Source organism: Rutidosis leptorrhynchoides, chromosome 1 (genome assembly GCF_046630445.1).
Source record: "Rutidosis leptorrhynchoides isolate AG116_Rl617_1_P2 chromosome 1, CSIRO_AGI_Rlap_v1, whole genome shotgun sequence".
Lineage (NCBI taxonomy): Eukaryota > Viridiplantae > Streptophyta > Magnoliopsida > Asterales > Asteraceae > Rutidosis > Rutidosis leptorrhynchoides.
The window spans coordinates 210405160-210422948 of record NC_092333.1 but is presented as its reverse complement, the minus strand read 5'-3'; positions in this window follow the sequence as shown (position 1 = coordinate 210422948).

Sequence of the window (17789 nt, the reverse complement as noted above, 5' to 3'; positions counted from 1 at the left end):
AAAGTAGATAAAATCTTGTATCCTACGGATGTCGTAGTGGTGGACATTAAGGAAGACCTACATATGCCGATAGTATTAGGGAGACCTTTCATGAAAACGGCTAGGACTATCATTGATGTGTACAACCTTGATCTTGTGATCACATGGGGAGAGCGTTACCTTCAAAATCGACTGACCTACCGATCTTTCTGGACAGGAAGAGATGTTTTCTATTTCCACCGGACGGATCACTTCTGATGATGAGTCCCCACCACCAGCCGATGATATCGAAATGGGTGTCGAATCACAGTTTGCTTATGACCCAGAAATGGAAGAAGAGGATCCCAGTGAAGAAATAGAGGAAGAAGAAGAATCTGAGGAGGAAGAGAAAATGGGAGACGTAAAAGAAACTGCAATAGAACCTTCTCTAAGATTCAAAGTAAATTCCAATTGTCACGAAGAATTAATGAGGCTAGAGACAGAGGATCACAGTTTAATTATTCATTTTAAGAAGAAGACTGATAAGGCTGACGTCAAAGATATAGAGATTGACCCTGCAAGTGTCAAAGTGAAGAACCAGAATACTGAAGAAACCCGTTCATCAGACGAATCCACAGATGCAAGCTATACTGATGATGACGAGGAAGAGCAAAATGAAGACATTCTGGATGATTCATATTCTCCACCCGAACTAGATCAGGAGGAACCGGACTCTTCTTCAGATCAGATTCAGGTCATATCTAATCACACTGACATGATAACCTTCATCAATGACACCGACGAATTTGAAGATATTCTCGAAGCCATCCGTAAATCAACAATTGATTTCACACCACGTCTAAAGGAACGGATCAAGGCTATCGAAGATGAATACAACCGCTATCTATCAAGACAAGACGATGATCATGAAATCTTAGAAGAACGCATTCAAGACTTTATCAATACTCTTCACGATCGTATCTACCATGAAGAAAGGCAACGAGAGCACAATTCAGTGGTTCGCACTATTATCGAGACAAGATTTTGTCGAGATCAGAAGGTCATTTACTCTAAGGTCTATAATGCCTTAGCCGGATCTGCACTTCTGTTCTCAGCAAACCAACGAGCACTACTGACTCTCATCTGGAAGCATATGGATCTTTCCACCGGACGCTCGACTTATGACTCTGATTTGCAAATGATCGAAGATATTTACAGCCTCTTCATTCTCTTAGAGAAAGATAATTTCGAAAGCACACCAGACAGGCTAGTGATTTACGTAACAATTGATCACCACGCTGATCTGATTATCAAGGAGTTACGAGACGTAGTAGCGGAAGAAGGAAGGTACAACAATCTGTTCTCACACCTGGAACAAGACCAAGTCAACATTACTACCTATTTTACGAAGCAGATAACACATATCTTCCACGAATCCACGGATCCTAGTTTCATATTCAAAGCTGGATGGCGGGAGATATATTCTAAAAAGGTGACATTAATGCTTGGGTCAGGATTGCTTTTCATTTCTTTTCAGCTTCACCTCTTGACAAATTTGTGGAAAGCTACAGACTCCTACTTTGGAGATCACCGTTCAGAAGATTTTGAGATACTGAAGATACAATTTCTGACACTATTTGAAGACCTCTGAACTGAACATCCCGTCAGAGAAACAATCACTACGAGCATTGCCTCGATGATTCACATTCATTGAACAATCAGCATAGCCGTAGATCATATTCTAATCAGACTTCAAGATTTGTCAGGCACTGAAATCGCACATTATCTCTCATTCAGAAGATCTTCGAGAGAAATACCAGATCTGCTACCACTCTTGGTCCAGCACTTTCTCCGAATCTATCCACCAAGACCTACATTCCCTCGAAAAGACCATGATTACAAATACCAGAGGGGAATGTCTGCTTTTTAGGCATCATTATGGTCGAGCCAACGACCTTAAACAAAAGCGCTTCTCGGGAGGCAACCCATGCAATAAAGTAGGATGACAAATGAGCCGATCAATAAAGGACGTAACTTACAAGATTGTTGAGACAACCTATCTTCACAAGCCAGCCAGTTTCTTCACAAGCAACCACGACCATCCGCTGGCGGTACTCCTTTCTCCTCGTTACTAGTTCAAATCTTTAATTATGCCACATTCTAGCTTATCACTAAGTGTGGGATTCCAACCCAAATAAACACTAGAAAAATATTCCCAAAATCTTTAACTAAAACTACTAAGTGTGGGTTACACTAGAAACATTAGGGACAATATTCGTCTAAGTGTGGAATATTGGTATAATCTTTTATGTTGTATTAAACCCCATTACAAAGATTCTGAGTTCTTAAGCCGAATTTAAAAATTTTTAACAAACGAAAGCCTTTCCGAAAAAGCACTTTTGAAAACCTAAAACATTTGTAAATAAAATTAAGGCTTAAGTAAGGTAGAAATCTTGTTGGGAAGAACCGAATCTCTAATTGAGCACTGCATGACTAGGCATTATCGACCTAAATTTCTTATGGTGAGACACCCCAAATAAGACCATATAAGCATTCATCTTTAATGCTTCACTATTTTCCGTTGAGAGTGCCGATGTCTATACTCAGAATTAGAAATTGCTCTAGATCTACATTTCCAAGTAACGAAATGTGATTCGTGGATAATCAGAAGAGCTAGCCATTTGTCAAAATAAACCTTTCACACCTTCCACCACTTCTACCAAATCAAACCATCATCCACATCATCTTTACTATCACTCGAAAAAGCCAGAAAATGAGATTCCTTTCGAAGAACCCGATGTTATAAACCTCTCAAGTATCACGACAAAGGTCTTGTGAAATGTTTACCGGTAGAAAGTTTTTTGAGATAAAATCTCCAAAAAAAAAATGTGTATTTTCAAAGTTCTGAGAAAATGAGCAGAACTTATAAAGAGAAACACCGAAGAAGAACTTGACCGCAAATGCATATCACTCCAAAAGGAGAAAAGTTTGAAAGTGCTTCTCAAAAATATCAGCACTCCTATCTATCTTACATTTCCGAAATACCGAATAAAAGTCTTTGAAAGACTACATTACTCTTTCTCACCCCTTAAAACAACGTCACCACCACTCCAAAATTCGTTTCCATCATTCCAAATTGACAAATTACCTAGAAGCTACGGTTATTACCGTTTTCACATTAGTAGCAAGGATTTGAGGCTTTATCAAGCCTATGATGATGGATGCAACATCACTGGCTATGAGCGAATTTATTTCTTAGATCAATAGGGAACCCTAAACACTTGTGTAGTTTGAGTGACCCGTGAAAGCTAGCCAAAGTCATGTAACCTCCTCGCATGCTTGCAGAGATAGTTTCAACCTTAACATAGATAACCTACCTTATTTTTCGCTCTTATAATAAAAACCAACCCGCTTAGGCTAATAGAAAGGAAACTCTAAAAAGTTTTCTTAAAGTAAAAACGAGAAGTTTGCTTGAGGACAAGAAAAGTCTAAGTGTGGGATATTTGATATCGGCTAAAACGTCATGTTTTCACCCCGGTATTGAGGCCCAAAAACAATAAAGTTCCGAGATTTATCGTCAAAATACTCGCTTCGTCCGTTAAAAATGAAGATCAAGTGATTACGAAGACGGTGCAAAATGAATCAACAGAATCGGAGCTAAAACGAATATTCTAGAGCAAAAACGGTGAAAGACGAGAAACCAAGTTACGATCAAGGAAATCAAGTTACGATCCAGTAAAAACAAGCTGACCAGGGCGGGCCATATAGCTTGCCTGTAAGACCTTAATTTCAAAAGAGCAACTGTATAATGATTAAAGTTGGAGGATTCGGGTTTTAAAGTGTTTATCACGCAAATCGTGTTACTTTCCTACATTTTGAAGCCCGTATGTTATCGTGGGTTATATAGGTTGTGGGTATAAGTTCGAATGGTTTAAAGTGTAAGAAAATGTCCAAAAATTGAAGTTTGGAATGTGTGAGGCGCGCTAGAAAGGGTGTGAGGCGCGCACGTATGAAGAAAAAGCGAACAGTCAAAAATTACACTAGGTGCGCGGAGCGCACTTTCATGTGCGCGGCTCACAGAATTTACACTTGGTGCGCGGGACGCGCATTATAGTGTGCGCGGCTCGCACAAATTACACTTGGTGAGCGGGGCGCGTATTAAAGTGTGCGCGGCGCGCACACCCCTGAATCAGCATACTTAATATTTTTATAATTTAAAAGAAGGGTAGGTTGGTCTTTTCACTTGAGGGTCTTTTCGAGGTGAGTGGAATAATTATATGCATAGGTATATAATGTATTTATTTGTGTAGCGTGAGATGTGAAGTGTCGAGGTGCTAAGACACCACGTTTCACGTGACGAGTGAAGTGTCGAGGTGTTAAGACGCCACTCGGAGTGAAGCATCGAGGTGTTAAGATGCCACTCTAAGTAATTGACTGGTGAAGCATCGAGGTGTTAAGATGCCACTTGGGGTGAAGCATCGAGGTGTTAAGATGCCACCTAGGAGTGAAGTGTCGAGGTGTTAAGGCGCCACTCCGTAAAGTAAAAAGTGAAGCATCGAGGTGTTAAGATGCCACTCGGGGTGAAGTATCGAGGTGTTAAGATGCCACTCCAAGAAATTTCACGGGTAAAGTGTTGATGTGTTAAGACACCACCTGGGGTGAAGTATCGACGTGTTAAGATGCCACCCGTGGGGTTAGTGTACGACGTGTTAAGTACTCTAATGGTTGTTATGAACACCGATGGGAAATTCGAGTACCATTCCTTTATACTATTGGTTAACCATGGTTATGTGTCGTAGTATAGCATATTATATTGTTCGAGTTATATGTTATTGTTATGCTAGCTTGTGTTGTTGAAGGTTTAGCGTTATACTTTGAGATGGTATGATAACTATATTGCTAGCATGTATGCGGTAAATGTGTAAGTGATTGCATGTAAGTAGATTATATATGTATGTGTATAATTATTGCATTCACTAAGCTTTATGCTTACCCCTCTCGTTGTTAACCTTTTTACAGGTATTGTGATTATGAAGCTAGCTAGTTGTTAGGCTAGATGCATAGGAGCGCTTGGGCTCGATGGGGTATCTTTTGGAGATATGGACGCTGATTGGGGATTTGGTAGTCCCCGGGATTATGCTCTTGGTATCGGGTTGGGTTATTGAGTATTAACCCGTGTTTTGTGTAATTGGGTCACTATTACAAATGCTTTTGTAATGTGTCATTTGTGTACCAAGGGTTATGTCAAGTTGTTAAACGTAACGTTATGATATTATGTTTTTGGTTAAAACAGAGTTGAAAATGTTATGTATGATGAACGGGATATTGGACCTAACTAAAAAAAATGTGCTTCGTTTTTGGTAAACGGGTTGAGGTTTTTACAAGTGGTATCAGAGCATAGTCTAAGGGAATTAGGTGACCTTGGAATAGGTGACTAGTCTTAGACTTATTGGCGGTTATGTATTATTTGCGGGACTTGTAGGAATACGGGTCGGATTGAAATTTGTTAGTGCCTTAGAGTAGGTGACTAACTAGGACTTGCGTTTGTCTAAAGTGTGATTATGTGAGGCCTTATTTTGTGTGTAAATTAGTGCCTTAGCTAGCTAGTGCCTAGTAGGCGAACTTGGACATTTTTTTAGTGATAGTCACCTAGGATGTAGGTTGACTTGTGTTTGCGGTGTACTTGTGTATATTTATTATTATATTGTATATAGGTGTATATATACAGGTATCTTAGGTGTATATATACAGGTATCTTTTGTGCGGTATCCTAGGAATGAAACTATTGGAGAGATTCGTATGTTTGGCGGTTTTGAGTGATCAAGTTCACGGTAGGGACTTTGGTCATTCGGGTACTAGGAGTTATCGCGTATTATTTTGTGTGAATGTTGCGTCAGTCCGGGTAAAGTACTTTGCGTGACCATGTGTAAATGGTAAGGTACGCATTTGTAATAATGACCGATCACCATTATTACGAAAGTGTATCTTAACATTAAGCATGACATGACGAGTACCGAACGGAGGAAACGTGGCATGGTTGGGGTAGAATCAGGACGAGTTAGGAATCTTTTATTGGTTCCTAGGTTATAGTAGTCTCGGGAGATGTACTTGTTGTCACATCGGATTCGTTGTGAGTCGAAAATTGTTACGGTGGATTCAGTTAGTTAAGTGAGTGAGCCAACTCACGAGTTCGGCGCATACTTAGTCACCCTACGTGGTGGGTGCATTATTGAGATTGTCATTGGTTGTAGTTACCCATCGTAACTAGGATAACCGATTAGTGTGTATGTGTGTGCGACGAGGACTTAAATCCCGTAATGGGACGTAGCAAGTCTAATGATTGTAGAATTGGGTTACACTCCGTAGAATGGGTGGTTAGAGGATCGTGTAAGGATTCTAGTTGTGAGTCGCCTTGGAATCGATAAACCGAGGAATCTTTGGGTCATTAAACTAATGGGAGTGGGACCCGTATGACAATGATTGCGTTAGTGTGTTAACATGTTGTGGATTATAGGGTGCCATTCCTAACGGAGTAGCCCTGTTAATGTGGTTGTGTCGTTGTGCGAAAGAGTGTAAGACTTGGTGTTTCCAAGCATCTCTTTAGTGTTAGATGAAAGGTTTCGTGAGGCTATATCATTTGGCCTTGTGGAAATTGAAAATAGCGTGTGATCGGTAGAAACTTTCGATAAGAAGATAGACCGTGAGGTTTGTCGGGTAGGTATGACTTCGGGTCATTATTATGGAGAGATGGGTGACATCGGTTGTATGGAACCTAAAGATCGAGTTTCTAAAATTCGGTAGGTTGTGGCGGGAGTAGGGATGACACTGCGTCAGGTGCCTTCTTGTACATGCTAGTGTAATGTTCAACTCCGGTGATGGTGTGATCACTTTGTGCTTAGGGTGTCCGTGAGATATCCTTGGAAGTAGTGGAGATTACAATAGTGATCGACAGGTGATAGTAATTTGACGGTTACGAAAGTCGAAGTTTAAGAGCATTGTGATGAATACTTCTTATGAAGTGACGGATGAGTGAATCTTGTTGCTCTTAAGTGATGGATGGGTAAAGATGACCGGTGAGCCGGTGATGTACTTAATCTTTGGTTAGGCCGAAGATTTCGATAAATTGTTGATATTGCGGTCGATGCAATTATTATGTCGGATTGGTCACTCTTCTCCATGAGAGTGAGCAATTGTTGGTAAAGGTTCGTTGTGTGAAAGGTCGGGTGATCTCGACTAAGATGCATGACTGATTAAGTGAAGTGGCATATGCCTATGTTTAGAGTCGTACGTGAGACTTTGGTGGAGTTCGCTTTGCGAACAATTAAGGCAGTCGATTGTGATTTGTGGTATGAAGGTACGAAGTCGCCGCGTGTACGACATCTCTGGTAATTTTGTATGACGGCTCTGAGAGCCTAAAGTAAATTGCAGTGATTCGGTGTTTATGATCAGTGATGAGAATGATCATGCGTGTTGTAGAACGGTAATTCTGCGGGATGTTATCATATTGGCGATGAGAATGTTTAGCTAAATCCTAAGTGGGGGAGTTTTTACTGCCGCCCGAGGAAGCTCCTGTGGTAATAGATCAAGTGAAGTATAAAATTTCTTATGAAAGGTGGTCTTGTAGTACCATTGTGCGGTGTGAGACCAAATGTGAAGCTTGAAATCTCGGAGTGAGAGAATGAAGTTATCGTTGCGGGTGCTCTCATAATGTAAATCTGGGTTGCTATGAAACCCGGATAGTACTATTGAGTAGGTACATGTTAGTATTGTGGTGTTTATTGTATTTTCCCTGTCGGGAAACGTGATCATGGAAGTTGTCAGTGGATTATTCCACTTTATGGACGAATGTGAGGAGGGGAATGTCGATCCTGATTGTCACACATCGATACACGCAGATGTTGTTTGTTTGCGACGGTGTGTTCCCTAGTGATGTGCCCCGTTAGTTGCATTAAAATGTCGAGACCATCCTTAACGGACGGTCTAGGTTGGAGGATTCACCCGGCATTGGTGAATATTTTTGTAGGTCGTGCGGCGAATTGCGAGTTTGTTGTGTTGATAATTCGCTATTGACAGGATTCTAGTACACGAATAGCTTCCATGCTAGTACTAGAAAGCCGTATTGTATGGGCGTGTTGTAGGGTTTATGGGAGAAATTCGGTGTCGAGTGTTGATGTATTGTTTAGCACGTGGTGTATTATTGTTGTCCTGGATTAATCCAGAGGCTGATGGTCGTGTGCGGATCCTTTGATGGGAAAGTCGGTGTCCCTAGTGTGATTATTTGGTGATACTAAAATTTCTTTGTTGAAGGAATGACCCGGTGGTGGAGACGGAGAAAGTTAGTTCTTGATTCAGAGAACATTCTTGATTGGATGGTTTACGGGTCGTTGATGTACGGAGGTTTGACGCGGCATTAATCCTTCTCGATTTGGATTAACGCAAGACTTGGTTCACGGCGTAGTGAATTTAGTAGATCGCGTTGGGTGTTATAGTTGTGGGTGTAGCTTGTTGCGAGTTGTAGCCGATAGAATTTGAAAGAATATATGGTGTTTACCGTATGTCCTAAGTGGGCATTTTGGGTGTTGAGTGTACGAGATACCGTTTGTTGCGATAATGCACGCTAATGGTTATTAGCGTGTGGTGAGACATTCGGGTTAATGAGAATCGTTGTGGACATCGAGTTTGGATGTGTGTCGGGGGACTATAGGGTGTAGGTTCGGATTGGTTAAGTGACTAGGATCACGAGGACGTGATCGAAATAAGTGGGGGGGAGTTGTAAGACCCTAATTTCAAAAGTGCAACTGTATAATGATTAAAGTTGGAGGATTCGGGTTTTAAAGTGTTTATCACGCAAATCGTGTTACTTTCCTACATTTTGAAGCCCGTATGTTATCGTGGGTTATATAGGTTATGGGTATAAGTTCGAATGGTTTAAAGTACAAGAAAATGTCCAAAAATTGAAGTTTAGAATGTGTGAGGCGCGCTAGAAAGGGTGTGAGGCGCGCACGTATGAAGAAAAACGAACAGTCAAAAATTACACAAGGTGCGCGGGGCGTGCTTTCATGTGCGCGGCTCACAGAATTTACACTTGGTGCGCGGGACGCGCATTATAGTGTGCGCGGCTCGCACAAATTACACTTGGTGCGCGGGGCGCGTATTAAAGTGTGCGCGGCGCGCACACCCCTGAATCAGCATACTTAATATTTTTATAATTTAAAAGAAGGGTAGGTTGGTCTTTTCACTTGAGGGTCGGTTTTTTGAGCCACAAAACTGACCCAATGCTTATCTTATCTTCATTTCACGCACAAACACTCTCATCCTCAAACCCTAGAGAGAGATTGAGTTCTAGTGAGAGAAAGCTCCATTTGGAGAAGAAGAATTGTGTTTCGGGTTAAACCTCAAGTGTTAAAGTTGTTCATCTCGTTAACGGCTACGTTTTGGTAGTGTTGGTAAGTTCTAACTCCGATTTTTATTATTTGATTTTGATATTCAAATTAGGAATTGAGCTTGATTTTGTTAGAAACCCTTTAATGGTTTTGAAATGGGTTTGTTATGGTTAGTATATGGGTTTTGACCCGTTATTGGTGGGTTAGGGTTTGATGACGATTTTGGTCATGGTTTTGGGTGTAAATCACTAGTTTATAAATGTGTTAGTGTATAGATGTTCATAAGAACATGTTAGTTGGTCTAAAATGGGTGTTGACTTTGATTTAGTGTTAAACTAAGATTTGAGTCAAGTTTCGGTGAATCAAGTATGTAAATACTTGATTTAAGTGTTAATTGGTGTTTTGGAAGTATAATCACTAGTCGTTAGTGATTTTGGGCGTTTTTGAGACTTATGTCAAAATGGGTTGACTTTGAATTGGGTCAAAATTCATGATGACACTAATTTTTGATTAAATGGATGTTAAACGCTTTTGTTAAGTGTTAAATGATGTTTTTGGATGTAATTACTCGCGAGAAGTAATTTTGGGTTAAAGTGATATTTTAACATAAGTCAAAGGTAGTCAAAAGCAATATGGGTCAACATTGCACGTGTTGGAGTTTTTGTGTAATTGGCGTTTGAAATGATTACTACCTAAGTAGTAATTTAGTGTTAAGACCTAGGTTGGTATAATGGGTGTAAAGTATAATTTAGGTTAAATTGTACTTGTTTGATGGGTCGAAATTACCACCCGTAGTGGTAATTGGTGAAGTCCACTTTAGGTGTCTAAATGGGCAGATTGTGGAGGTAGGTATAAACCCTTGGTTAAGGGTGTTGGCGTCGAATTCTCTTGTAGAGAATGTATGTTGATTATGTGTATACCTATATGCGTATTATAGGTAAAGGTTTGCTCGGTGGCGTTTGGAGGCTATTTACATACATGACTTGTGCGGGCATTTCGAGGTGAGTGGAATAATTATATGCATAGGTATATAATGTATTTATTTGTGTAGCGTGAGATGTGAAGTGTCGAGATGCTAAGACACCACGTTTCACGTGACGAGTGAAGTGTCGAGGTGTTAAGACGCCACTCGGAGTGAAGCATCGAGGTGTTAAGATGCCACTCTAAGTAATTGACTGGTGAAGCATCGAGGTGTTAAGATGCCACTTGGGGTGAAGCATCGAGGTGTTAAGATGCCACCTAGGAGTGAAGTGTCGAGGTGTTAAGGCGCCACTCCGTAAAGTAAAGAGTGAAGCATCGAGGTGTTAAGATGCCACTCGGGGTGAAGTATCGAGGTGTTAAGATGCCACTCCAAGAAATGTCACGGGTGAAGTGTCGACGTGTTAAGACACCACCTGGGGTGAAGTATCGACGTGTTAAGATGCCACCCGTGGGGTTAGTGTACGACGTGTTAAGTACTCTAATGGTTGTTATGAACACCGATGGGAAATTCGAGTACCATTCCTTTGTACTATTGATTAACCATGGTTATGTGTCGTAGTATAGCATATTATATTGTTCGAGTTATATGCTATTGTTATGCTAGCTTGTGTTGTTGAAGGTTTAGCGTTATACTTTGAGATGGTATGATAACTATATTGCTAGCATGTATGCGGTAAATGTGTAAGTGATTGCATGTAAGTAGATTATATATGTATGTGTATAATTATTGCATTCACTAAGCTTTATGCTTACCCCTCTCGTTGTTAACCTTTTTACAGGTATTGTGATTATGAAGCTAGCTAGTTGTTAGGCTAGATGCATAGGAGCACTTGGGCTCGATGGGGTAGCTTTTGGAGATATGGACGCGGATTGGGGATTTGGTAGTCCCCGGGATTATGCTTTTGGTATCGGGTTGGGTTATTGAGTATTAACCCGTGTTTTGTGTAATTGGGTCACTATTACAAATGCTTTTGTAATGTGTCATTTGAGTACCAAGGGTTATGTCAAGTTGTTAAACGTAACGTTATGATATTATGTTTTTGGTTAAAACATAGTTGAAAATGTTATGTATGATGAACGGGATATTGGACCTAACTAAAAAAAATGTGCTTCGTTTTTGGTAAACGGGTTGAGGTTGTTACATTGCCATGCGGTCTGCCAGTGTGAAAAACGGCCTGCCATACGGCCTCAGCAAACGGGCATGAAAAACGGCTTGCCAGCCCATACGGCCTGGCCCCACGGCCTGCCAGCCGTATGCAGACAATTTTTAAATCTATTTAACAACAATAATAATAATAATAATAATAATAATAATAATGATAATAATAATAATAATAATAATAATAATAATATACTCGTATATAAACTTTTGTTTTATATAATGTATAGATAGATAAATAGATAGATTATCTAAATGGTTTTATAACAACTTAACCATTATTAAAATAAATTAATACTGCATACTGCATACTGCATACTGCATAGTGCATATGATATACGATTATCGGCAATAGTAAAGCATACACACACGCTGAAAGCGTTAACATACACACACGCTTTTAATACAAAAAGAAAACGTGATGTTTATAAGCATTTATTGTTGGTTTTTCTTTTAAGTTTGAAAATATCTAAAGAGTTGTTTGGATATATATAACTGGAGCTGGAGCTTGTAGTTAGAGCTGAAGTTGGAGATGGAGCTTATAACTAGAGTTGAAAATGAAACTTATTTTTGAAGCAGATAGATAGAGTTTATTATTTTTAGACTTTAGGCTTATTAAAATTATAAATTCAAACTTCTAAAAATTTTCATAAGCCTAAAAAAGATGGTGTACCAAACACATCCAAAAAGATAGATTTGATGAATAAATCATTTTGAATTTGAGGCAATTACTTTACATGTAAAATAATATTTGAATTCGTTAGAGTGGCTTGTGTGGCTTTGAAATCCGAAATCGTATCTCGAGATAACATTGGTTTTATTTGGGTTGCGATCTTTGCATCCCTAGCTTATAATCATATTCTTTTCGTGTTGGGGCATTGTTCCCTTATTGTATCTATAACATTCGTGTTTTCTTATATATATTATTTTACTTTTCAAAAGATAAAAATGTATTTGAATTCGTGCATTGGATTAAGTGTTATGGCAAGTCAAAATGCCAACCAGTATACGAGACCAGAGTTAAAGATAAAATAATAATTAATTAAATTAATTAAAAGAGACCAAAAGTTAGCATTTTGATGTGTACGGAAAGTAACAAGTCGCAAGTTGATGGAAAGAAGAATGTATAATGTTAAATTCCTTTGTTTTACATTAGATACGGAATTATTAGATAAAGAGTAACTAATTTTATGAGTGTTACACGCTAGTTAAATAAAATCATAAAAATTAATTGATATGTAACAAATTTAATATGATAATGACAAGATACGTACAAGTTTTATTGGCCATTCCGAAGCCTTTTTTTGATTTATTTATATTATTTTATATTTTTTCATTATACTTTATTTACAAAAAAAAATAAGAAAAAATAATACAGTAACACAATGCATAAATATAAAGAGTGATATGTGTGTCGAATTTCATATAGTGGTGGAATGAGACAGATATGCACAAGTTTTATGAGGGCCATCCGATTTCTATGGTTTATTTATATTATACTTTCATATAGTGGTGACATGTAACAAATATGACAAGTTTTATGAGGGCTACCTTTTAATGGTTTATTTATATTATTTAATATTTTATTATTATATTATATACTTTATTTGAAAAAATAGAAGAAAAAAATACAGTGACACGTTACATAAATATAGAAAGGAGTGATATGTGTCAACTAAAATATGCCAGTGACATGTGACAAATTTAATGTAGTTGTGACTTGTGGGATATATGTACAAGCTTTATATATAGATGTATAGATATGTATAGATGTATAGATAGATTTATAAATAGAAAGATTGATTTGATTAATATAAGAGATGGATTTTTCTCGAGTTCGAGTGAGACATGTAGATTTCATAATGCACTTTGTTTTGCAGTCGGTTATATAGTCATTTAGAGGTATTGGTGTTTGAGCATGTCTTATGGCAGTTGTTCTATTGGTGTATTTAGACGAAACTGGCTTGAGTTTATAACTAAAGTAAGAATTTATTTTTGAAGTTAGAAGCTGAAGCTTATAATGTTTTATAAGTGCCTGAAACTAGAGTTTATTGTTGTAAATTGATTAAAAATAATTAATAATAATATGTAAAATAAGAACGAAGGTCTTTTTTAATAATTACACATATCATAAGCTCTATACTTTTTCATAAGTTAACTCTACAATTTAATAAACTATATTTTTTTTGTTAGTAAAAAAAGTTTAAAAATTATAAGCTTCTTGAAATTATAACACTACTTTTTTAAGCTTTTAGAAATTCTTGAATAAATGTCATCCAAACACGCAGTATAATAGTATTCCGTAGCAGTAGTTTATATGTATCCGAAACATAAAACACGGTGAGACTTTTTAGATGTGATACCGATATCGATTGGTCCAACAACTTTTGTAAGGGTCGGTTACACATATTACATAACAAACGGTTCATCACTCACTTTCATTTATTTATTTTATTACTTTTAATTATTACGGAGTAATTATTCAATTGGTCCAAATTGTTATTTTGACTAGGTTATTTGCTGGCAAAAGTTAAGTCAACATATATCCCAGCTAATATTAGCTTCTATTCACACTGCTTTGCCTTAAATTTCATACTCCCTCCGTCTTAAATCTATTGTTCCCAAACAAAAAACACACACTTTAAGAAAAAGTTCTGTCACATTATTCTTTTCTATTTACGAATGTGGACAATTAATTTGAGACATCCTAAAATAAAATAATTGACTATAGATTTGGGACGGAGGAACTAACAAATACTTCCCTCAACTCTGCTTTCCCAAAATATAAAATAAAATTAGATAAAACCTTATATTAAGTTGATATTATTATTAATTATCTACACTATAATCGAAGCTGGAATAAGCAAAAATAGGGCAAATATTTATTGATATTGATATAGGAGTTTTTTTTTTTGGTAAAGGAATCACCCGATAAATTTTATTGACAAATAATATACATTCAATACAAGGAAAACAGTAGAAGGGAAACCACACCAACTACTAACGACCAACGACTAACATAGCTGAACAACCAAACTAAAAAAGAAAAAATCCCTTCTTACGGAATCTTCCAACGATCCTTAAAGAGCGGAACCTTGCTTGTATCCTTGAAGTTCACGGTCATCAACTTCAATTGAACTGTCGAGAACACCAACTCAAATAATTGATCTACCGTTCAAGCTTTTTTGTTAAAACATCTATTATTACTTTCCATTCATACAAAGTACACTGACGCGGCAAACATAAGTTTTGCAACAATAAACTTTGCTATTTTCCAATGAGCCATAGGAGTAGACCACTGAATAAAGTCCTTCCAACATTTCACAGAATTCGGAACATCAATAGAATTTAACACCTTTGACCAAACATTTTTGCGAGTATGCACATTCAAAAAAAAAGATGACCATGAGAGTCCATTTGTTGTTTGCAAAACGCGCATAACAGAATCGCACCTCCCACATTCTCCCAAGACTTTACTCTATCTTGAGTTTTAAGTTTCTCTCTTACTAAAAGCCATGTCACAAACGCGTGGCAAGGAATACATTAAGTGTACCAAATCACCAAATACCATGAACCGGATTAGCACGAGGTCTAATCGATTGCCAATCAACAGCAACTGACAATGGCCGCATGTTTCCACAGCATCCCTCCAATGTACCTTATCCAAATTGTCATTAAGATTAGGCGGATGTATAGCATACAGAATAGCATATTTTTGGTTCCAATTTGCAGGCAGTCTCCATCCATAATGATCAACAATATCTTGCACTTTAGAAAGCTTGCTATAACCAGCCTCATGAATATCTCTATATGAAACAATCTTTTCCAAAGGCCCAAGATCACACCAAGTATCAAACCACGCAGAACTTACGGGTCCGTTACCTAGAATATGAATGATGAAAGGTTGAATAACATCTCGTATATGCAGGATCTTACGTCACCCCCAACAATCATTCGCTTGAACCGAAACTTCCCACACACTTTTCGATCCTAACCTATATTCATGAATCCACTTGACCCAAAGAGACTATTTATGAGTAATAATACTCCAAAGCTGCTAGGACATTAACGCAACATTCCATCCTTTAAGTCTCTCGATCCCAAGACCCCCTTCTTCTGAATACCGCAAGAGCCATCATAGATGTAAATGATGGATCTCTGAAGCTAAGAGCAAGGTTTGAATGAAATCACTTTCAATATCATTAAAATCATGAAACATCCAGATGACGAGGATCTAGGATTAGTAGACACCATACAATAAATGGTGGATGAACACATAGGATAAATACTAATGATCCACAACCTAGGTTCCGTACCCTTAGAACAAGGAATACTTCCAATAAACACTAATTCCTTGTTTCGAAACAAAGAGTTAATCCAACAAACTGAAAAGCAGGATAGTTACCCTACCTCTTGGTTTTGGCACACCTTTGCGGTTGATGACTCGGAATAACGAGTCAGAATTCCCATTTATGAAAGACATTGTCTTGCATATGGCTGAATCTGATTCAAAATCCTACAAAAATTATCATCCTTTCACAGAAAAATTCACTCCATCATTCGAGGACATTCCCTGAAATGTCTTTCCTTCCCTAAACGACTACAAGTACACTTTTTCTGACCCTCAGTTGATAGCTTCCGCTGAAATAACTAAGGAGTATCAAAAGGAATATGATAAATTGGCGAGCAGAGATATCTAAAATGCAGACATCTATTGAAGAGCCACTTGATCTCGGCCTTAAAGAATTACTATTGTAGTGACCCGAACTTTTCCATGTTTATATATATTAAATGAAATTGATATTTATATGATTAAGTGTTTCCAACATGTTAAGCAATCAAACTTGTTAAGACTTGATTAATTGAAATAGGCTTCATATAGACAATTGACCACTCAAGTTGACCGGTGATTCACGAACGTTAAAACTTGTAAAAACTATATGATGACATATATACGGATATATATATATATATATATATATATATATATATATATATATATATATATATATATATATATATATATATATATAGTTAACATGATATTATGATAAGTGAGTATCTCATTAGGTATGTTAACAATAAGTGATATACATAAAAATGAGTTTATTGAATTAAGAAACTCGAAACGATATATATAACGATTATCGTTATAACAACGTCTTACTAAATACATATGAATCTGATGTGTGCAGCGGGGTGTACGAAATACTAAATATTTTTATTGCAAAATACTATTAAAAACTACACAAGTTTTAATTATTTATTTACAGATGGGATATACCTAAACCTTGCTACAACACTATAGGTAGTGTACCTAATCGTAGAGTAGTATAGTTTTTAGTAAGTCCGGTTCGTTCCACAGGGAGACGGTTACACTATATTTTTATATAACTATATTTGTACAAATATATATAATTATATATAATAATATTTATTATTATAAAAGGGGGGTTTACCGTTTAGTGACTGGTTTGTCGGTTTTATATCTTAAGTCACAATTAAAACCTAATGCAAAATATAAGTGACGATAATTAAAGGTACGATGAAATATAAAATAAAATAATTATGCTTATTTAAACTTCCGTAATCATGATGTTTGACGTTTTGATTTTAATTTATTACACTGGGTTATTTGTCCTATGTCCTGGATGTAATTGAAACCTATCTGGTTTTTATCCATAATAGTTCATCGGTCATAATTATAAAATGCTCGGCAAATTTAACCTTATACCCGACAAGGTCTTAATACTTTGTTTAATGAATACACCAGGTTATCGACTGTGTGTAATCCAAGGTTTTAATACTTTGTTAACAATTACACCAATTACCCTTGAATGTAATTCACCCCTATTTTAATGAGTCCATTGACTATTAATCCATCCCCAAGTCAGGTCAAATGAACAATAATTCGTATTTATAAATATCCCGCCCATCGTATCCGATTAAGCGTATGTGGTTATATATAGATACGTCAAATTGTAACCTTTATATTAAATTAACGAAGTATCGTTAATTTAATATAAAGCCCATTAATAGCCCATAGTCTAATTTTCACAAGTGTCGTTCTTTTGTCCAAACCCCAATTATGGTCCAAAGCCCAATTACCCCATCTTAATATTTAGCCCAACATCACGATTTCTTTGGCTCAAATAAGCATAATAATAACTTAAGTACGAGATATTAATTTAAAAAGGAGAACATAGCTTACATTGATTATTTATCGCGTAGTGTTACATGGATAGAGCGTCGACTTCAAAACTCGTAAAATAACCTTTACATAACCCAAACTAATCTAATATAAAACT